The sequence below is a fragment of the Typopeltis vanoorti genome, chromosome 5 (assembly GCF_054136105.1).
Source record: "Typopeltis vanoorti isolate ZY-2024b chromosome 5, IOZ_Tvanoo_1.0, whole genome shotgun sequence".
Taxonomy (NCBI): domain Eukaryota; kingdom Metazoa; phylum Arthropoda; class Arachnida; order Uropygi; family Thelyphonidae; genus Typopeltis; species Typopeltis vanoorti.
In genome coordinates this window covers 137,556,191-137,579,717 of record NC_143553.1, presented here as the reverse complement: position 1 = coordinate 137,579,717, position 23,527 = coordinate 137,556,191, and the positions used below count along the sequence as shown (strand labels likewise).

The 23,527-nt window shown below is 35.7% G+C and overlaps 1 protein-coding gene and 1 long non-coding RNA gene across 9 annotated transcripts in view; one reads left to right on the top strand and one right to left on the bottom strand.

Moving 5' to 3' along the window:
* The window catches only part of LOC150106859 (CD63 antigen-like), a 106,143-nt gene extending 83,085 nt beyond the window's left edge, over positions 1 to 23,058 (bottom strand). For 2 of the 6 annotated variants that reach the window (XM_090393350.1, XM_090393349.1), the window contains exon 1: positions 22,872 to 23,057. The gene's annotated coding sequence lies outside the window, so the exon portion shown is untranslated. Of the gene's footprint in view, positions 1 to 6,286; positions 6,491 to 22,871 lie in introns of those variants that run through there. The other 4 variants (XM_090393357.1, XM_090393352.1, XM_090393358.1 and 1 more) reach the window with 4 other exon arrangements.
* LOC150106857 (uncharacterized) overlaps positions 1 to 23,527 on the top strand; it is a 192,931-nt gene that overhangs the window by 44,029 nt on the left and 125,375 nt on the right. Inside the window, exon 2 of one of the 3 annotated variants that reach the window (XR_016548372.1) lies at positions 14,761 to 14,877. The exons of the other annotated variants lie outside the window; for them this stretch is intronic. This is a non-coding gene — a long non-coding RNA (uncharacterized LOC150106857). The remainder of the gene's footprint in view (positions 1 to 14,760; positions 14,878 to 23,527) is intronic. 3 annotated transcript variants of the gene reach the window in all.

Here is a 23,527-nt window from a genome sequence, read left to right as displayed (position 1 = left end):
TCTATATGAAATGTCAACTTTTGTTGAATACCTTTAATTTAATATTACTTTTTAACCATTTTTCCAAAACAAATTTTGGCGCTATCTTATATCAGATAATGGTATATCTTTTTATCTTCTGAAGTATTTCATAAAGTCTATATTAAACTGTATTATCAAATATGCCTTTCATAAAGAAAATACATATTGGACAATCTTTAAGAGAGTGAAATTTTGTTGTTCTATACAACATTTTGAAGCACTTGTATTAAATATATATATAAAGCTTGCTTTAATATTTTGAACAGACAGGAGGATAACAAACGGTTATGCAAACAAGAACAATATACATCACGTGATAGTGATCGTGGGCACAAATGATCTAAGAGAGCGGTGTTGATCGGATATCAACATATCTGAGATCAATGTTTAAGAGTGTGGTGAGGGAATGAAGGAGGAAAATGATTATACTTCCTTGGTACGACATCATGGAGACAAGTCTACGTTCTGTACTGGAGGAAGAGATTGATAGAAGATAGAAGAGCTATAAAAAAGCGATTTTTCAGATGACCGAACAATGCCAATTTCAAATAATGTAGCAAAGTTTTAAAATACATTTCTTTAAAAGAACAAAGGAAGCTACGCAAGATGCGGAGGATCAGAGAGTGGAAAGTTTTATTTTTTATTTATTTATTTATTTATTTTTAGTGGAGAGTACTGAGTACTTGGAATTCATTGCTTGAATGTGTTGTGAATGTTAGGAATGTGAATCATTAGCCTGGCACGATGAGTTTATGAACTTTGTAGATTTGTTATAATAATAAGTATGGTAATGAAAAATCTTCTCTTTGATGAGACTTTGACTTCAGGAGAATTGTGTAATAATAATAATAAGACGAGATAGAACTGTTACCTCTTGTCGATTAGATTTTTTATATCAGTATGATGGTAAGAGTATCATCTGAACATAACAGACCAGCAATACGAGTGCTAAATATATTTATCGTATACAAACGAAAAAAGAGCCGCAGAAAAATGTGGTTGTTTTAGTTTTACGAGTAAGGTTGTTGATGAATCAAAGAAAACTGAGGATCCTGAGATTAGTTTACGATCGGCCACTTTCATGTTTTCATATTGTCCAACAGTCGATAATGCAACATTACAAAACAGTACTTAACAAGAGCGCCTATAACGAAAATCTATAGTTAATGCATATTAAATCGATATTACTGGAAAATGATATTACTTTTCATCATTATAAATAATTCTGGTCGCCGTTTAAAAAAAAAAAAGATCCTATGTATGAAATAAATAGCAGTGGCCACACAAGAACAAACCCTGTGCACCCTATTTTACTCTCTCATACGCAATATACGCTGATAAATGTGCTGTTCAGCCCGTTTCCAATCCATATCACCAATCGATTATCGATTTGCTGGTCTAGTTGGACAAGTGGATAGCGTATCCCTCTTCAAACAAACAGACTTGACGTAAGAAACTTTACCAAGTGCCTTGCAAATTCAAGAAACATTAGAATATCACCTTCTCCCAATCCAGTAACGTCATCCCATCGTATTGTAAAATGTAAAGCAGATTTCTTACGCCAGACCTTTACCAAATCCCTGTTGACCTGCTGAAAGATTTCGTCTCTTATGAACCCGATTTCATATTTTAACTGTGGCCAGTTTTCAAAAATGTTCGCTAACTATATGTTCACTATTCCTTCAGTAACGTAGGTTGGGCATAATTAGATACCTTCTCTTGGAATAGATCTTATGTGTTAATGTTACTTTCATACCAGACGTCAATATATATCCACTAACATGCAGTGCACTTTTATTATAATTTATGTATTATTTATGTTGTTATTATCTTTAGTAACTACAGATTTCGTAGTAGTCACTACAGTGGCGGCTGGCGAAAATTTTAAGTGGGGGTGCTGCATATACAAAACTAAAAAAAACTTATTTTTTTTAATCACTGACCAATTTATTAATAAATAAATTTACGTATTAAAATTTGCTTTATTAAAAATATTTCATCCTGACCAAGAACAAACATCAATAATAAAAGTTTCTTATCTCACAGAAATAACGTGCGCAAGCATAGAATTTATCTGTAAGCAAAACTGCCCAAATGAGCAGTGTCAGAATCACAAGCGCAAACGAATGTCGGCGAGTCTAGCTCGATTGGTCGAACGTGATATTTCCGACACTGCGTTAGATCGCAGTGCATAATCGAACAATTCCAATGATTAACTATTCAATCAATGTCGAAACATAAGCTGTAACCTTTAACATGTATTGCATTTATATAATGTTGTAAGCATTGTTATAAACACAAACAAAATTTAAATTTTTCATTTTTTCCTTGGGGGTGCTGCATTGTCTATGTACGAACCGCCACTGGATCACTATTTCTTTTACTAAATATATAACATAACATAACAAAAAAACTGGTAGGATTTTGCTTAGCGTATGCTGCAAGTCTTCTTTCATATTCTAATTTCTTCTTCATCTTCCAGAGTTGTTTTTCCAGCCGGTATTTTAAATATTTTATATTCTCCATGCAAATGCCGATCTTTTTTTGACCACATTTAATTAGAGATTTAAGAGGTAGAAAACCCACCTCTTAAATTACTACCAACTTCAGTGCAACTATCTATTGGCTTACTTTATAAAAGAGTATAGAATAAAATTTTAGGTGTATTTTTAAACTAAAAAGTTTTAAAATAATAATTTATTTAATTAAGAAACTAGTTAAGTTTTTGATTAAGAATAATAAATAAATAAATTTTATTAAAAGAAAAAGTACTTCTTTACTAAGCGAAGAAAACAAAACGTCTCCGCTCATAAATCAATATTAAAACATTCGCCTAACTAGTATCATAATAATAACGGTAATAAAAACACAGATTTACATTATTTTAAAAGTCATGAATCGCTCTGGTAATTACACTACTACTGGTAGTGGTAATTACACTGTAAATACAAATTTACATATAACGTAATTCGACAGGTGTCAAGAGGGTCTCAAAAAGACGGGGCTGTTGTTCTGCTCTGCGAATTTCGTCGCGTGAACCAATATTGACGAGGTCATCTATGTGTTCTACGAAGAAACGGGATCGTTGGGAGTTCGACCTAGCAGAGGTGGCAAACCAATCAGTTCACAACAAGTGAATGAAGTTGAACTACCGTTGTGGAGTAGGCCATGCATAACATTTGGTTCCTGCAGTGCAGTTGCGTATCAAGACACATGGATGTGTTTTATACCACTGTCTGGAAAATTCTACGAAAGATTCTGCGTTTCTACCCATTCAGGATAATCCTAAGACTGAAGTTGCGCTTGCAGGACTTTGAAAGTCGACTGACATTCGCTTTAACATTCCTTGCTTGAGTGGAGTTGGATGCTGCGTGGCCGTGGATGATTTTGTGGGGAGATGAGGCTCACTTTCGCCTGAACGGAGCTGTGAATACCCAGAATTGCTGGGTATGAGCTACGCAAAATCGGCATGGAATCCAACAAATTCCTTAACATTCACCCAAAATTACTGTCTCGTTCGGGTTTTCAGCTTCTTTCATCATTTGACCTTTTTTCTTTGAGGAGGACATTCGCCAGTCGAGTCCTGTGACCTGGTCAGTTACTGTCCAGAGATATCACGATATGATAAACAATTCTGTTGTGCCAAAGCTACAGAAGCACCTATGCATGGATTCAGTCATTTCATGCAGGATAGAGCCCTCCACACATCGGTCGATCCGTATAGGATCTTCGAGAACATTTCACGGAAGTCAGAGTGATCAGACGTGCTTTAACACAGCATGACCGCCTCGTTCATCTGATCTGATCCCCTTTGACTTCTGACTCTGGGGATTACTCACGGACAGGGTTTATTGGGATCATTCTGATAACTTGCCATCGCATTGCATGCGTTCTGCCATTGAACACATTGTTCAAAGGATGCACTTTGTGGTATACAGGGAAGGGCAGTACATTGAACAGTACAACCTGTGAATGCATAATGGAAGCGAACAAAAATGTCTTATTTACACTTGTGTCGCTCTTCTCCTTCTTACCTACACACAGAAAAATTACACAATTCGGTACAGTATACAGCACCTCCTGGTGGTGAATTTTTGAACTACTTTGTTTTTCCGGGTATCGCTTCCGCATGACAACCAGGCTGGCATATATGTGTTTAATAATTTTAATGACTTAATCCCCGAGATAATTAAGAAGAAAAGTTTAATACAGACACAACTAGTAACTAGTTTCTTTGCTAAGCCAACTTCGTCAGGTGTCAAAGTATATATATATATAATTTTAAATAAAATTTATTCAACTGGTAACCCCCCAATAGAATAGAAAAAAGCAATTGTGATTCCTATCTTTAAAAAAAGGTAGTAGAGATGATCCTAAAAACTATAGAGGAATAAGTATACTAAATTCCTGTTACAAAACATATAGCAGAATTCTAAATAGCAAACTAATGAAATACTCCGAAAACTTTATGTTAGAAGTACAGAATGGATTTCGAAAAGGACGATAATGCATAGACCCGGCCTTTTGCCTAAAATTAATAATAGAGAAAAGAAGAGAATAATATTTAGAAACACATATTCCATTTATTGACTTTGACAAAGCATTTGACAAAGTTAAAAGAAACATATTATTTAACATCTTAAAAGAAAGACAAATACCAAATAATATCCTAAAAGCTGTCACAAGTATATATGAAAATAATCAAATACAAATAAGATTAAATTATGAGCTATCATATACAAGAGAGATAAACCAAGGGGTCCGACAGGAGATGTCCCCTCTCAGTAACTCTTTTTAATATTTACCTAAATGAAATAATAATAAAAGGGAACAAAAAATTTCCAGCAAGGAATTAAACTTTTTCCTACGTAAACACTCTCCTTTTTGCCGACGACCAAATAATAATTGCAAATTCTGAAGATAACTTACAGAAAGCTATTTTAGATCTAAATGAGATAGCCAAAGATTATGGTATTATAATATCAACGGAAAAATAAAAAAAAAACTATGGCCTTTAAAGGACAGATCCAGCAAGAACTAAGATAGTAATAGATAACAAGATCTTAGAACGTAAATTAATTTAACTACCCAGGATGTATGATCACATATGAAAAAGATATAAACGTAAAAATTGTAAAATATTTAAAAATAACAGGTGTAATTAACTCTATATTTAAACCAAACTTAGTTCAAAAACAAACCAGGCTAAAAGTATACAATACATTAGCCCTACCGGTCTTAATGTATGGAAGCGAAATCTGGACAATAAAACAAAAAAGACAAACAAAGATTAAAAACAGCAGAAATGAAGTTTATGAGAAAAACTGCCAAGTATACTCTATTTGATCACAAACGAAACGAAGAAATTATGAAAGAATTAAACCAAGAACCAGTAATAGAAAAAATTAAAAAATATAAACATAAATGGATGGAACACGTTCAAAGAATGAAAACAGAAAGATTACCAAAACAAGCCTTAAAGTACAAGCCATTAGGAAAAAGAAAACCAGGACGTCCTCTTAAACGATTCAACGATGACTTCTGAGGCCGGAAGAGGCCATGTTAGGCCTAATCCTTGATATGCAATACGTAAAAATGAATAAAAAAAATCAATAAAAATATTTTTAGAAAATGAAACAAAATAGAATAATTCCTTAGTCCGCCAAGGTACGAAATGTACTATAGTTTCGCAAATAATTAGGAACAATAATTTCGCATAATATAGGAACATCTCCTGATTTTCCTAAATGGGGAGGTATTACTAATAAAGTGGATACTTAGTGTATACATCTGTCATCAGAAAAGTATAGCTATTATTATTATAAGTTAGCCTATTTAAAATCTATTGTTGTTCTAGTCTAAATACGACTTCATAATCCTTTGGGCCATCTAGAATCTTCTGTATCCGTCCATCTAATATTAAGCCAAACAAACGAAATCAGTTCAAGTGAAATGAGGATAACAACAATGTTGAGAATCATTTTGAGTCTTAAGAGTTTTATGTTAATATATTAATTTTATTTTATTTATTTTTTTAAGAAGAGAAAATCTATGATATGGTGTTTTCAGGATACTAAACCACAGTGTTTTGATTGCCTTATTACCTTAAAAATCACATCGTACCAAATTCGATCTTCTAAATCAATACAACTGGAAAGGTATCGGGGGCTCCGCTTCAGTGGGCACCGCCCTATCCAAAAGATCAGTAGCCCTTTATAGAAAATGAGCAAAAATAATAAAAGAAGTCATATAAGGAATGACTTACCGTTAATAGTTCGTAAAGTCAAGAGTTAACTGTCGCACAATTAGTTGAAACAAATGTTCGGTTAACCACAATGAAAATCTTTTTTTCCCCAGTTGTCTTTCCCTACTTCAATAGCAAGACTACATCGATGCCCTGGTGAAACACCAGATGGCAGCACTATTACTTGGCCCCTGACAGTCAAGGCTAACTAAAACTTGACCCTGGTTGTTTTCTGTCTATTGCTTAAAGTGAATCTCATCACTTGATTTCTCAGAGTTTTCAACACTGTCTATTTGGGGACTTGTACGTAACGACCTAATCTATTCTTATAAGCGCTAAGTCCTGTGCTTTGTTTAGCCACCCCAGGTTGCTATAAAGATGTATGTGACTCATTCACATAGTTACAATGGCATTTCTAATTCTTACTGGGACAGTAAGTATGAAGAAAGATTGCGCACCTTCTTCGCTGATTCTATTGTCAGCTAACCACTTGATAGAATTTAAACTTCAAGGATCTTGTTCTACTTTTCATAGTTCTGATAGCTTTTATCGAAATCAAAACAAACAAAAAAATTATCAAAAATATGCTCTCTTAGAAGTATTTTTAATTTAGGTCATGTGATGAGGTATTTGGAGGTCCGTATCTTATCCTGAAATTCATTTGGTGTTCATTGACCTTCACAAGGTTATCTCAATCGCTATATTCACGTTTTTAACTCTGTTGCATGAAACCAAGCCTTACAGAACCGTTCCTATATTTAAGCTGTAAAAAAATCAATAGATTTTATTGGTTTTTTTCGATCTTCAAGCAACTTTATCTTTACCGAGAATGGAAACTATGTCGAGTGTCTCCTATTGGTTGAAAATTCAAGCGAAAAAATCGATGACTGTTACTACTAAAGTCTTTAAAAAAGGAACTGCGGATTCTTTGATGGGTTTTTTAATGGTCTTTTCTAGCAAAATATGTTTGTAATGACAAAATCTGTCAAATGCACTAAGCTTACTTCCTTTTTCTCTGTATTTCGTCAAAGAGACTCTCGTCGAAGGTGGAGAAGAGCTTTTTTTTTTTATAATGACAAAGGTGGTTTTAACTCGATAAATCTGATTTGTCAAACCACTAACACCAACTAAGATTATTTAAACGGATTTGGTGTTCCGAAATAGGCAAAAAAGAAGCTTCTAACTCATTTGATTATAAGGGCTGAATCGATTGGGTTTGGTTTATACCGCATGACTGAAGACGTATGACTTGGCAAACTCCAAATCACTCTCATCTTTCATGGCGACAGAGCGAAATATTAAAGAGAGAAGAAAAGCAAGAATCAGCTAGTGGACTGTGATCTACATACTACGCTTCGCCCAGTCCATTGAAGTATCGAAGCGGAACGTTTTACTGTGAGTCCTTCCCCCTACCCAGCATTTCCTTTGCACTTTCTCTGGAATAACGGGAGTCGAGGCCCTTAACAAAGATTCGCTTTTCTAAAAGGCATGAAGAGTGGTCAGGTGAGGTGGAAAAGTTCCAAGAGATTTTTGACATGTTTAAGAGAGGAATGTGAAAGGTAGTTTATCAGTCTGTGAGCTACCATGGTAACGAGGGATTTGGTTGAGGCAATGTATAAAAAGAAATCGACTAGGTGGCGCTAGCTGTCCTTTAGGCTTCCCATTTGTGGTTTATTTATAACAAAACATCTAATATTACTTGAATAAATATGTTTTGATTTAAAAAAAAAAAAAAAAATTCAGTACTAATAATGAAATGTGTTAAGCTGCTCTGTATAGCTGAGGAAATATAGGGTGGCCATAAAATAACTTTCCTTCTTTGGAGGCATCTGTAGCTAAAACCAATAAAAGGAATGAAACCAAATCTTATATTGAGACTTTTGAAGGCATGGGGAGATGATTTCCGCGAAAAAAAAGATTTAGTACCAAAAGTTGCCGATAGGGGAAATTTTTGCGCTGGCGGAGCCGAAAACAAGCGGATAATTACATTAAAGGCAGATAAAATGGAATAATAACATTTCGACGATGTAAGCGACAGCCACGTCATTCATTCCAGCTGGATATGTGGTGCTTTACAATGATAATAATAATAATAATAATAATAATAATTAAACTCAAACAACAACTTGCGAGATACACAGAAATTAATGTAGTGATTGAACTCACAGGAAATAATGTTTTATTCATCAGAATCAGGGTCCTCTGGACCACATACACGATTTTCAATGTGCTGAACTTTTTTGTGTACAACAAACTCCTAGTGATCCAGTTTCCAAACTTCTTAATCATAGCTCTCAGTGCTACAGCTGACATGAGATCTGTACGCAGGTTATGAAGCCTTCTAAATTCCCGAAGGGCCCCCTACGACATTGCACGGTTTAAGGTAAAACAACTTAACAAGTAAAGCACGCTGAGGCAAGGTAGGACGCATATTGAGCACAATTCGTCAGTCATTGGAATAACTGCCTGAACGTTTCCAATCCCTTTTTAAGTGGAATTGGTGGCGCTGCTGTCACGTACGCACAGTAAAATTTGCATAATCCTTTTTACCTGCGTTGACTGCAAATATTTGACTGCTTTCGGCTCCGCCAGCGCTAAAATTTTCCCTATCGGCGACTTTTTGGTACTAAATATTTTTTTCGTGGTATTCATCTCCCCATGCCTTCGAAAGTCTCAATATAAAATGGGGTCTCATTCCGTGTACTAGTTTTAGCTATAGATACCTCCAAAGAGGGAAAGTTAATTTATGGCCACTCTGTATTTAAAATGGAAGTGAAATAATACGAACATTACGCACCATCAAGAGAATGACAGGGTTAGGAGAAGTCTGTTTCGCATTTGTCCAACATTTGCCAATCCAGAATTAACACGTTTTAGGGAACTCTTTTAATCTGAATCCTACCTACTAAAGGATGTATTTCTATAGTAAGTATATTAATTGTGTGTGTATTGGGCTAACGGTTTGATACTCTGGAACTTTGTTCTAGAAAGCAAACATAAATCTCATGAATCTTTTTCAAGCCACTTCAAGATACCAGTAAGAGTGATGGTGGATTCAAATGGGTATCTGAAATCCGTCTACCTTAGCATCTGGTGTTGTTTTTCAGCTGCTTGCTAATTAATCAGCTGCATGCATGCTATCAAATATGTTTATATTGATGTTCAACAATATCTGTAAAACCATCATAAACTGGAATTTTGGCATTCTAACATGAAAGACAGTATAATAAAACTATAGTACTACTACGGTTAAAAATCTCCCACAGAAACTTCAAAAAATATAAATATTACAACAAAAATCGCCAAAAAACAATAAAATATATCCAAAAATTCCATAAGACACATGTAAAAATATACAAATAAATGCTAACCTATAGACTTTATAATACCGACACAGTGATATGCACACCCACTTACAAACATCCAAACCTGATTTATTATTCATCACTGAACCACAACTGGCAACCTCTATAATTCACATAAACTTTTTGCATTACATCATAGCTTACAAAAAAGGGCGAAATAAGCGCTATTGTCAATTGGGATGTCCCATGACAAAGGGAATCTACTTTGTATGATCTAATGCGGCTTAGAACTTTCTTGCCAAATTTCGTTGATTTTACTTCTTGCTTTTATCGCTCTCTAAATTCTGTGATTATTATAATTATTATTATTATTAAGAGAAACTACCAGGAAGTCAGGGACTCATCCAGGAAGGGCACATACTACACGCACCGGCTATCATACTTATTCTTGAAATCATTCACAGTGCTTGCACAAACAACATCCAATGGCAATCCATTCCAATCACACACACCACTATTCTTCTGCAGCTTGTCCCACTTAAGTAGGGTCACTGTTTTTAGTGAGTTTCCTCCACATCCCCCTGTCTTGAGCTGTAACCACATCCAAGTTCTTCATCCTCAAGTCCACCTCGACCATCTCTTCTTTGACCGCCCACGCTTCTGCCTTCTCTGCACATTTCTGCATGACCTTTCTTCCCACATACTCGTCCTCCCTACTCATGACATGACCACAAATGAGAGGAGTACAGAGAGAGAAAGCGAGAAGCCAAGAGAGTTGTTGCGCAGATGAAAGTTATATATCAAGATCTTCATGATCAATTACAAACAAAGGAAGGACAGAGAAAAATTTATCGACCGGCAAAATGTAGAAATAAGGCATCAAAGGACATCTTACGTGTGAGGCAGATCTAAAACTCTGGAGGAAGAGTATTAAGAAGAGATGTGAATCACACACCACTCTGTGAGAGAAACATCTAGCCCTCACCCCCCTTCTTAGCGGCATTCATTCTGAGCTTCCAAGGATGCCTTCTTGTCCTTTCCTCACCCTCCATAAAATAAAAACTTATATCAATTGAAATCCTGTATGACCCTTTTAGAAGTTTGTAAGTCTTAATCATACCAACCCCTCTTTCTCCTGTTTGCTAGTGTCTGCAGTCTACAAATTCTCTCTCTCTCTCTCTCTCTCTCTCTCTCTCTCTCTCTCTCTCTCTCTCTCTCTCTCCATAATCTGTATTCCACATATGATATCACTTCTTTACACTCTTTCCAATATATCAGAATCACAACGGAAACCAGAAGACCAGACCTGCACACAATAGTCCAAGTGAGGTCTTATCGAGGCTTTTAAAGAGGCAAACTGACTTCCTTATCTTTGCATGTCGAAGTTCGTTTCAGCATTCCAATTATCTTTTGAGTTGTATTTGCCAACTTCGTTACATGGCCCTGAACTTCAACTTCCTCTCTACTAACACCCCAAGGTCCCTAGCCTCATCAGTTTCTTCTAGCATAATCCCACCAATATAATATGACATCGGATATCTAAGCAAACCAAAGTGGATGACTTTACATTTACTGACATTCATTTTCTCATACCCACAATTCCAGCCTATTCAAATCATTCTGCAAGTACTGCATATCAGAAGCATTCCTGATGACCCTACCTATCTTTGCATCATCAGCAAATAGCTGCATGTTGCCTGTCAAATCCTTCCCAATAGCATTAATGTACAGATTAACAGTGAATAATAGTGAATCAAGGAATGATCGTTGTGTACACCACGGTTTAGCTTAAATCTTTCAGACTCATATCCCCCCCCCGTATACCAGTTTGTGATATCTGCCCGTCAGCTATCCTCTTAGCTACACTTACATTTTATAATGTAATCCCATATTTTCCAATTTATGCAACAGTCTACCATGCTGTATTCTGTCAAAATCCTTAGCAAATATCCAACTAGACCCCTTGTCTAGTTCAATGGTAACATTGTTATAGAATGTGAGCAAATTACTAAACCATGACCTTCCCTTAGTAAACCCATGCTGTTCATTGCAAAGTAGAGATTATCTGTAAGCCCATTCCTGAATGCAAGCCCTAACCAACTTTTCCAAAATCTTCACCATCACTTCGGAGATACTGATTGATCGATAGTTGGATACATCGGTCTTTGCGCCATCCTTGTGCAATGGAACTACCATACATTCCTGCGGAATCTTCCCTGTTCTGAGACTCATATCAAACAGCCTGGTCAAAGGAATAGCCAGTTCAGCTGAACGCTCTTTTAGCACACGTGCTGATATCCCATCAGTCCAAATTTCTGAATTCTTATTCGGTTTTGTTCAACAGCTGTAATACCTCGTCCTCATACACCTGAATTTCTTCATCCACTGAAGAGGTAGCAGTGAGCTGAATGTTGCGTACACTAGGTTGATATCTTTTCATAAAATGGGCACCCATTAGTTGAACAACCTCTTCTGTATCTGTCATCCTCACACCCTCCACAATCAGTAGAGTTATTCTTTCGTATTAATTCTTTCTTTTATTTGAAGCATATCGATAGAATTCATGTCGGTTGTCTTTAGCTCGCAGAGCCAGTTTCTTTTCATACTAGGACTTGGCTTTCAGTTCAACAGTTGTGACTATTTTAGCCTGCTTAAAAAAAAAAAAAAAAAAAAAAAAAAAAAAGCTACTTTTCGAATGAAAATTTAGAATGAAATGTGACCGAAAAAATCATCACGTGTTTAATGAAAAAAAGCTGCCTCATATATCATTACTCAACAGTGATGAGAATTTATGAGACAATATTTAATTTAAAATGTAAAAATTAATTTCGAATTAAAAAAATTAAGAAAACTTAAATTTATTTCTAAACCGAAATATGCTTATTTATAAAAATGGCTTACGGACAGATTGTGAATCTACTTGCGACCCAACTTGATTTCGTTCCGTATTTATGTGAGTTGTATAGCTTTTCCGTTTACGTGAATCTCAATGCTGAGTGCACGTTCTGGTGTCACGCTCTAATAATGCATCGCACTCCTCACTGTGCTGTGAAGATTAATCTGTCTGCTTTTCTTGTCTATTCATTTCTCAACCTCCACGCTCTCTCTTTTTCTCCCTTACGGTTTTTTTTTTTTAAATAAATGGATGTGATTTATAGTTGAATTATATCTTCGTTTATTTCTATTATTCTTATTATCTTGTCTTCTGCCTGCAGAAGGGAAGACAGAGGAGAGAATGCGTATTAAGTAATGAAATATTCTCACCTACGCTATTAAGATGTATTCACGTATTTTTTCCCCCTCAAGTGTGATGACCTTACGATGGAAATTGAAAAAAATTCAATCGTATGTAAGATGCGTGGAGTGTGAACTGACGTGGTAGGCAAGTTTTTATATATAATATAGACAAATTTTTAATATATAATATAGACAAATTTTTAATATATAATTTTCGTTAAATTTATAACTTTTTGCCTATATTTACAATGGGAAACAGTATTGTAGTCGAAGGAGGTAAGCCACGTCCTCCTCTTCCAAATTTTACACCTTTCAGTAATTCAAATATACCAACCAAATATAGCGTTCTCCTTCATTACTGTGTTCTAATATACACTATCTTAAAACAAACACGTTGTCCCCCGCTCTGTAAAATTTGGTTACAATAAATTGATAAATTAGAGTATTCAAAGTTATCCTACGATTAACTGCATTGGACCAATTAAGATGAGCGCTGATGCGTTATGCACTCTTGAAACTTTCATACATTGATAAAAATGCAATCATTCGGTCAAAGTGACGTGAATATTTGTAGTGCGGATTGCATAAGCCACGACAGCACACCCAACCGAAATATACACGCGACGCCACTGATATAAGGATATATATATAAGGATGTATATAGAAGGATAAGCATCTCCATTCATTCTCTTTTCTGTGGATAAGCATCTCCATGGATAAAAAAAAATAAAAAAAAAAAAAAAAACAGGAAGAGATAATCAAGGAGAATCCTTTCAAAATAAAGAAACAGAAGTACATCCTCGAGAATCTAAAGTCGCCAAAAGACATAAAACTTGAAGGTTCCCGTAATATGATCGAGTAAAATTTCAAATTCTTACTTTGAGCAAATAAATTGAATCCGAACCGATTTAAACCTTTACGCATTTCGTCCTAGATTTAAATCACTGTTTAAACTCAACTTCGGTTTTAAAATGGCAATTTTTTCTAGATAAGGTTCTTCGAAAACGACTCCTTGCTGACTTGTGCGCGAACACGTAACCATGGTAACCAGATTATTACTGCAATCGGTTACATTATCAGACGATTGAATCGAGATAGCGCAATATTGATATTCTTCGGGGAAAAAAAAAAGAATGCAGTAAATGGTCTTCATGAAATTGATGATCGTTTTCGCCCTAATTCTTAGAGTTCGAACTTACTATCAATCATTAATTCTCTTACTCCCTTTAATAGAACAAATGAAAATTGCCAAAAATTCGCATTAATTAATAATGACGCTACTACTAATGGTTTTCGAAACTCTACCGATATAACTATGATTAACAGCTCTTTTAGTGCTTTTTCTAAATTAAAAACAAAATACGTAATTCTATAGGCCCCGGATTTTATCACAAGAAGAGAAAAATATAATAATGTTTTTATTATATTTTTGTAAAATATAAAAGTAAATATTTACATAACAGAAGAAGAAAAATAAACTCACGAAATATTGTGTTTAAATATCTAAATATTTCTGTGAAAATATCTAAAAATACCGTAAAAGATTTTCACAAAAAACAGTTATCAATAATTTTGAAAAGTAGCTAAACATTGATTTTTTTTTTAAATAACAAAAACTCATTACATAATGGACGTTCTGTTATTTGTTGCTACATCATGATTAAATAAAGCGACATCTAGTGATCTGCGCGCATTTTGATTCGCACCTAATGCAATTTTATTATCTTTTTGCAGTTTGTTTACTAGTTTACACTTCACTGATATATGTAGTATTTCAGAAAGACTGTGGACAGCAACCAGTATTCGATTTTTTTTATTGCGCATAATTTAAAATTTTAAAAGAATAAATTATAATTAATTATATTAAATTAAAAATAATAATATAATAGTATGATTAGGTAAGTCTGTGCTTTAGTACTTTTCTCTTTATATGTATAAATCTTTGTTTGCTAGTTTGAAAAGAAAATGATGCCTGAGTATAACAGTCGACTCTCACTATAATCAAACATCGCTGTAACCAGCTTGATCCCAATAACAAACTACTGAATAAATCCAAGCAAAGTGTCATAGGTACTGTTATTCTTTAAGAAATTCACTATAGTAATATTATTTTATTTCTTAGAAAATAATAATAAAAAACTTAAAATTTAATAAAATATTGAATTTATTTTAAAAATTTAAGAATATTTTAAAAAATATTAAAATATTTTTAAATTATATAACACACCTTAAAATTTTTCACATCATAATGTAATATCAAGTGATATTAGGAATCGACAGTGAGATGATTCATTCAATCCAATACCCTTGGAGGGTAATGGATGGCAATGCTGTACCGATGAAGTTCTAACTGAGGTTCGGCTGTTGCTGTTACCCCCTTGGGTGATGAGATTCTGAGTGTTTTTGAGTTCGCTCTCTTAGGGTTTTTGCCTTAATGGAGCAATTTGAGTCTCTGGGGAGAGTTTTCTCCGGCACGGCCCGATGAGGGGCTTTGTCGGTGAATTAATTTCCTCGGAATTTGAGCGGTTCTGCTCGGTGGTGGCGTGTGGGTGGATGGCCATCTCTGAGTGGAACCAACGCTGAGATGGACGGTCTTTCGCCCACGAATGAGTGGCCTAGGGATCGTCCGAATTTTTAGAGACGGCTTTACCTTTACATATGGCAATGCTGTAGCCAATGAAGTTATGACTGAGGCTCGGCTATTGCTGTTACCCTCCTGCCATGATCAGAGCTTTAATTGCTCAATAACACCTTATCCCTACACTGTCCTCTACAGATAACGGGGAATATGAAAAGCATTCTTGCTTCGCCCCTTTAAGCCAGTCCTTATAAGGACGACAGTGAGATAGATAAAGAGATTGATTGGTGAATCAATCGACCGTGAGATGCGGTGATTGATTCATTCAATCCAATACCCTTAGAGGGTAATGGATGGCAATGCTGTAGCTAATGAAGTTCTAACTGAGGCTCGGCTATTGCTGCTACCCTTCTGCCATGATCAGAGCTTTAATAGCTCAATAACACCTTATCCCTACACTGTCCTCTACAGATAACGGGGAAGATGAAAAGCATTCTTGCTTAGCCCCTGTAAGCCAGTCCTTATAAGGATGTTAGAAGAAAGGATATATAAAAGGAACCATTTTGTGTAAATGGCTTTCGTTTCGACAACCACAAATGTTATGAGTAAGCAATGAAAATAATATAATAATAAAATAAGATAACCGCATTGCTTTAAAAAAACTAACGCCAGTTAAAGAAACTACACAGAGAAACTATTTTCGGAAGACAACACATAAAATCGCAACGATTATTATTTTTTTTTTTCATGTCTTGTTACAGAACACATGGGAGGAGTTGCTATTTTCAGCTATTGTACAATAGATATCGGGATATTTAGCGATATGCGGAGAACTTGTGTGTGTAGCGCATCTTGTAATCTTTATTGTTGCATTTTCCAAATATACTTGTGGCCTTTTATATTTCGGCATACAATACACGATATGATTTTTATGATACATCAATTTATATATCAATACGAACGTGCCTCTTTCATATATCTCTCTCTATATATATATAGTGAGAGAGAGTTAAAGCTAGGAGATATTGAGTTAAAGGCTTTATATCAATAACATTTTGTGTTTACCTTCGTAAATTTTGTCTTATAATCATCATAAATTACCATATCTTTGGCTACTTTCCCTTGTAAACCCTCTAGGCATTCTAGCGTATTTTACTCTGAACTTGATGGCAACGTTATAAAAAAAAAAATTCAAAAAATAAAAAAAAATCGATCCCCGAAGGGAGTATACACATAATCTTCGCAAATGCTGCCCTTCGAAGCACGGAAATTAATGTAAGTCGTGTGCACTGTGCCGACAACTCAGCGCGGGCACAGACACACTTCTAAAAGGTACCCTATTAAAAGGCAGACTTTGTATAACACAACATCTGCACACGACAACATCAGCGAAAGCTTGTGGTACGGCGAACCCTCTGGCTTCTCTGCGATCGTACTGAATGCACCTTGAGGAGATATTCGTAGCACGATAGGAGGCCAATCGCCAAGACGACCACCACATTATCCGTCTAGGTTCGTGTACAAAGGCTATTTTTCATGCAACGCTAAAAGTTTGAGAGAATAGAAAAAGAAAAAAGCGACAAAGCAGCTTCGAAGCATCCATAGTAGCATGAAAAAAGAAATTTCACTCAGGAAGTGCTTTAGATAAAATATAGGCCAGGCATTTTTCTATGTCTTTACGTCTATTCATCTATTTTGTTCTTTCTCTCAATGTTTATCAAGCCATTTGTTTCACTACTTCTCGTCTCTCGGGAAGTCGAGTTTTTCATCGAACAAAACAGGCAAGCCGGTCAGAAGAACACACGCAATTTATAGACGTAATACACTGTTCTAATAGCTTTGAGCCTCCGTAGCTCAGCGAGTGTAGACAAAGCCCTTTGGTCGGAAAGACCTGGGTTCGATTCCCGTCGGTGACATGAGGGACCTTTATCTGGTCTCTTTTGACTAAAGGTGAGTTAGCCGGTCTCCTACGGAGGTAGGGGATTTTTCACCCGGAAACTCGGGTTTTTCGTCCCTCCAGAACAGGCAAAACGGCCCCGTTTTGCCGTGAACACACATGGATTACAGTCATTAATACGTCCCAGCCATATGCTGGTCCCGAGCCCTGATAAAATTGGGGGATTAGTGAAAGCAATAGTGAACTACCCTGTAAAAATCTCATCAGGAATACTTGTGGGCAATACCTACAAAGTTACCTACCGTCGTAAACGACTGAAAAGGGAAAACCAGACCAACCTTGTAGACTTAGTTGCTTCAACCTAATATTATACCTAAAAAATGTTGAATCATGACTTCAATTCAGAGAGTAATAACACGAAGCAAAAATCCATTATGTTAGCATTTTCTTTTTTTCCTTGAACGCAACCGAATAGAAGAGGATCACCTATGGAAATAACTAATAATACCTTTGAACAAAAAGAAAATAAGTGTTGGTTTTATTGATTACAATTTATAATAAAGAATGAAAACTATTTACACGATTTATACAAGAGAGTTACTGCTGCAACACTCGTTTATATGCCAAAAGAGATCTTTGAAAATCCCAGCTAACTTCCTCATTATTCGCATTACGACAAGTCGCTAATAGCACGGCCATTGAAATATTTACTACCAAACTTTATTTTTCTACTTTCTTTCACTCCTTATTTCGTCCTTGATCACTTTCTGATTCTCTCTCTCTGTTTTGTCTACGTTCCATCCTCCCCCCCTTTCACTCTGTCTCATGATATCACTTTCATAACAACTAATTAAAAAACTGCTCTTTTTTTAATTAGAAGCAAATCGAAGATGATTCAGGTTTAAAGAGAACTGAAGTCTGAACACTACCGTGGTATTACTAATACGAGTTCGCCTCTCTTTATATTTTATTACCCCCCCCTTATAATTAAATAGGAATGATTCTTTTGGACACTTTCCATTGTTCGAGTGTACAAATCTGAAGTTTTAAGTTAATAAACTGTTCTACTCAAATACCTTTATGTGTGTGTGCGAAATTCGTAATACTCCCTCTAGCGTTGAAACCGGAAACCTGTATGGCAATATAGACACGATCTATTATATCCTGACTGTCATGGAGAATATCTTTCACCCTCTAAAAATCTGTTTTTACGCTAGACAAATACTGCAACAGTGGAATACATACTTCGCTTTTTTCTTGTGATATTTTTTCTGAATTTCCAGGACAATAATGCATTAGTGGAGAATATTGTTCACTTTTTTTTTTTTTTTTACAAATTTAGAATGTAAATTAACAAATACTTCATTTCTTTACGTTTGTTTCATGAGTCAAAACATTATGTCCACCAACCTAACATGATTAGCCAACACGTTGCCAGGTGTGTTGACTTGCCTCCACTAGACAATGGAAGATGTCCTGGTTATTCTGGGCGGCCAAATGAACAGAATAACGTCCTATCTAGTTGATAGTGCCAAGCTACGTACTGGTGTAGACTGGCGAATGCTGCATTTCAAATGATTCCATACATTGATGATTTGTGGTTTCACGTGATCGATGGGATTTAAATCAGAAGAATGACGAGGCCAAGGGAGCACGCGGAATGATTGGATACTCTTTGGATCATGCTTGCACACTTGCGACACGAGGAGTTGTCTTTCTGGAAGAGTCCGGATCTATTGAGCCATGTTGTCATGGGAGACAATGCCTGGTCCGAAACATTCTCTGGGTAACAATTAGAGGTCAACCGTCAACGTGTGTTCAATGGGGACAAGAGGAGACGTAGTGATGGTCCATGGAAACAATCTCCATATCAGCATACCCCCCCCCACCCCAAGCACACAGACCACCCTGTTTCGGCTCTTGATTGTACAGTATTTCCGTCCGTTCATTTTCCATACGTATCCTCGTGTGTGTGTGTGTGTGTGTGTGTGTGTGTGTGTGTGTGTGTGTGTGTGTGTGTGTGTGTGTGTGTGTGTGTGTGTGTGTGTGTGTGTGTGTGTGTTACATACATAAAAGACATAAGTTTGTGTGATCTCATGTTCAAACGTAGATGATTTCGTTTTGAGTATGACATGAAAAAAAAATAATAATAACACAACTTTCATCCTTTCTCTCTCTCTCTAACTTCTCTCTTCTATCTTTCTATACGAAGATAGACATAATACACGCAAACAACTTCTTTCTTATTTGTCTCTTTCACTTTCTCCCCTGTTTATTGACTCCTCAACATGTGGCTCACTTTATTCTCCTCCCCCGGCTCCGAACCCCTTTCTGATTGCTCCAGTTTGAGACCTAATGGATACTTTCGATCAGAGCCAACTGCTTTACAGTAATTGCTCCGTCTTTATAACCCGCCTCCCCAAATTGCTTCCTGTGAGCGATACTTCATTCACTTTATGTCAACTAATTTCTCTTATTGTTCGGCGTTCTTAATGACAATAGCATTAGTCACGGAAATAGGGAAGCATCAGACCTAAAAGTGGTGTGCACTTAAACAGGTCCGGGAGGAGCTCCCCCCACCCGACTTTTTTTTTTTTTTCGTTATTTGCCATTAACCGTTTCTCGTTATCAGTACAGAAACTGTATTGGATAATCCGAATCTTAAATCCTTATATAGATTAGCGCCTTGGCCCATTTCGAGTTTGAAAAGACGTGTCCAACTGATCTAAAACACTGAATCATTATCGCAATACAAGTACCCCCCCCCCTTTATCCGCGGGGAATACGTGAAACCGCAGATAGTACCGAACCCTATATATACTATGATTTTTCCTATACAGGCACAGTAAGAGATAAGCAACAATTACTACAATAATAAAACAGAACAATTATAACAATATACTGCAATAAAAGTTATATAAATGTGAATGGAATCTTAGCAACCTCCGCACATGTTGTTATTACTTATTTATTTATTTATTATTTTATGAAGTCGAGAACTTTCACCTTTTCACTTAAAAGAAAGCACTTTAAGGCTTCTGTTTGGCATATTCGAATTGTCAGCATCACTATTCTGACACTTCGGGGCCATTTTAAGTCAAATAAGGGTTACTTGAACCCAAGCGCTGCGATATCGCGACAGTCGATCTGATAACCGAGAACTGCTTAGAACTGCGTGGAATTTAAAACTTATCAATTGTTTATTTCTGGAATTGTCCACTGAATATTTTCGGACTGGGGCTGACCACGGATAAAAGAGGGAGGCTACGGTACTTTTGAGCCGTTTTTTGGCCTCAAAAAAAAATTCGTGACGCGTTTTGGGCTTATACACTCCACACATATAATTCCCTCCCTAATTTTGTCTCCAAAAATGGTCCAATTTCAACTAAAACTGGGGAGACTTAATAGATTTTAGTCTATTAGTGAAATCAAATGCCAAATTTCATTAAAATCTGTCTAACCAGAGGGGGAAAAAATCACATGCGTCCGGACGGAAAAAACAAATCTCATAGGTAGTATTGTACGCATTTTAGGAAACTTCTAAAAAAATGCTGCAACTGATGTATTAGTTCGTTCACCATAGGGAATTCAACAACAGAAGAAACGTGACCATTCCAATGTAAATAGCGACCTCTACCGGCAGACTAGTGAGATAAATGAATCTGATAATTGATGTCGAATGAGTTAGTGACAGATATAGTTTCCTGTCCTTGTCTACTGTCGGAACTAAATTTAAAAACCTGTCATATGTCTTTGTGTGCTAATTATGAGAAATGACTTTTAAGCCACATTTTTTTTTTTTTTTTTTTTAAATGTTGTTTCCCTGACTCTACGAGTTAAGTGATTGCCATGGCAACAACTAACCTCGGTAAAGTAACACAAGACTATTTTTGTAAAAGAGTTTGATGTTACAGAAGGTCACGTTAATAATATCCCAACAGCAGGTAATAAATAAACTGTCCAAAGGTAGATCGCAGTAGATTTTTTTTTCTCTTAATGGTTAATATTGATTATGAGAAAGAGATTAGCTGATATTTGAACGAAGCAGAGTATCCCAATTGGGACAGATAAATATGGAGGGGGGGGAAATGCAAAACTCATTTTGGGAGTTTTTTTCTCTTTTTAAATAACATTAGTAGTTTGGGCAGCGGAAGTACTCTTGTGGATAAGTGATTAGAATCTCTGGCAAATCCTATACTGCAAAGAGTGCCAGGTTCTATTATTCTATGCCACATGCTTTGTGTATGTGTGTGTGTGTGACGCTAACTCCTTTTCAGTGTTCCAATAATTAATTACTTTTTTTTTCTCTCCTAAGAATGGACTCATAGACCTAAAGTGAAAATAGTTTTTATTGATAACTGTTTTAATCCCAGGCTGCATCACTTCTCTCATTATTATATGCAAATGTTCGTGAAATTTAAGACAACTTTTTACTTGTAAAATGAATTGTATTATAATAATAAGATGTGTGTACAAATCATTAAGTCACGCTGCAAGAGGGCGCTATGATCGTGTGCACTTATGAATCGTTTATTGATATCTGGCGAAGAATAAAGCACACTTTTATTATTATTATTATTATTATTATTATTATTATTATTATTATTATTTACAAAACTAAGCTCTCTTCAGCGGACGCTTTTCAATTAATTAAAACTCTTTTATTGAGTATATTTTGAGTTTCACTGCTGACATCACAGTACATAGATTATTTTTTTCAAAAAAAACAATGAATAAAAAAAATGTAAAAAATGTTCGTTTATATTTATCGTAAATTATGAATCTTTCATCTCATTTCTGCTAAAAAAAAACGTATACAACTCGCAATGCAAAAGAATACTCATAAACTGAAAATATTTAATTAATTAAGTAATTAAAATATCTAATTTTTTTCCAGAATATAAAACTTCCCATATTTTATTTTCTTTAAAAAATATAAATGCTAAATAAAAATCAAATATTCAATTGCATTTTTTTCTTTTATTTATATGGTTTATCCAGCACTGTTTTTCTATCCAATCTGAATAAACTGAACGTATCCTACATGTAAAATAACATTTTTTTTTTAAATCAACTTGTGACGAAAGAGCCAGAAGTTGGTAAATAAATTTCAGGACACTTAGAGGAGAAAATCGTTTGGCTCAATCACAGTTTTTGCTCAGCAAATTTTAGCGATTTCGATTTAGCAGCTGAAAACAACATCACGAAGTCCAATTCACGTGCACCACGTTTTTAACGTTCTCGTGCTGCCATCATTTCTTGCATGTTTCACCTCATCTATTTCCATATTAGCACACTGCAATGTCCAGCCACGTGTGTTGCGTTGTTGACATATTCGTTTCTTCATTTCTGGCGCATTTCAAAACATTTTTATCACGCGCAACTCGGTTGGTATTTTCGTGCAATGAATCACCGATGTCTATTTCGCACTCTGCTACTAATGCAATTAACAATCGAAGGTACATTTCAGAGCTCAGTTATTTCAAATATTTGGCATAAGATCAACCAGTTTAACAACTAAATCTACACAAAGGCAGTTTGCAACTTATTTTATTTTTATTTTTTCTATATAAATAAAAATAACCTTACCGGGTTAAAAACGCTTACTGTTTTTGCTCATCTAACATCCCCTAATGACATGAGATCCAATGCAGTACCTGTCATCAAAGTCCGCTCCTCACTTCCCCCCAACGTGTCATCACTGTGATACTTAACTCTGCCTCTCTCTTCTTCCACCCGCTTCCACTTTGGTGTCTGATCACGTGAGTGAAAAACTCCGTTCTTCTCTCTCGCAGACCCTGGGAAATACGAGCGCGCGCGTTTCTATACGTTGCGCACGACTTCGACGAGACGTAGATGTGACGTCACAAGCGAGAACCTTGTGACTGAGTAGCCGAGGGTGGAAAGTTACAAACTGTTAAGAAGAGACGTTCAGGAAGATTAATGACAACAATAGAAAGGTAGGGACACGGTTGCTATAGCAACGTAAACAGAAATCTCCTTAGTTCGTGGAACGTCTGCTTTGTATCTGGTCTAATGTATAGACAGATTTGTTAGTAATCCATCACAATACGTAGCCAATTGAATGAACATGAGCAATGCTCATTACACACACGCACACTGCTCTACATATATTGCCAAACGGTTGTATTTATGTAGAGCACTGGTGAAATTACCTCCGATTAAAGATTTCCACAGTATGTAGATAAAGGGGAGTTATTATCAAATGATATCATATTGCAGTC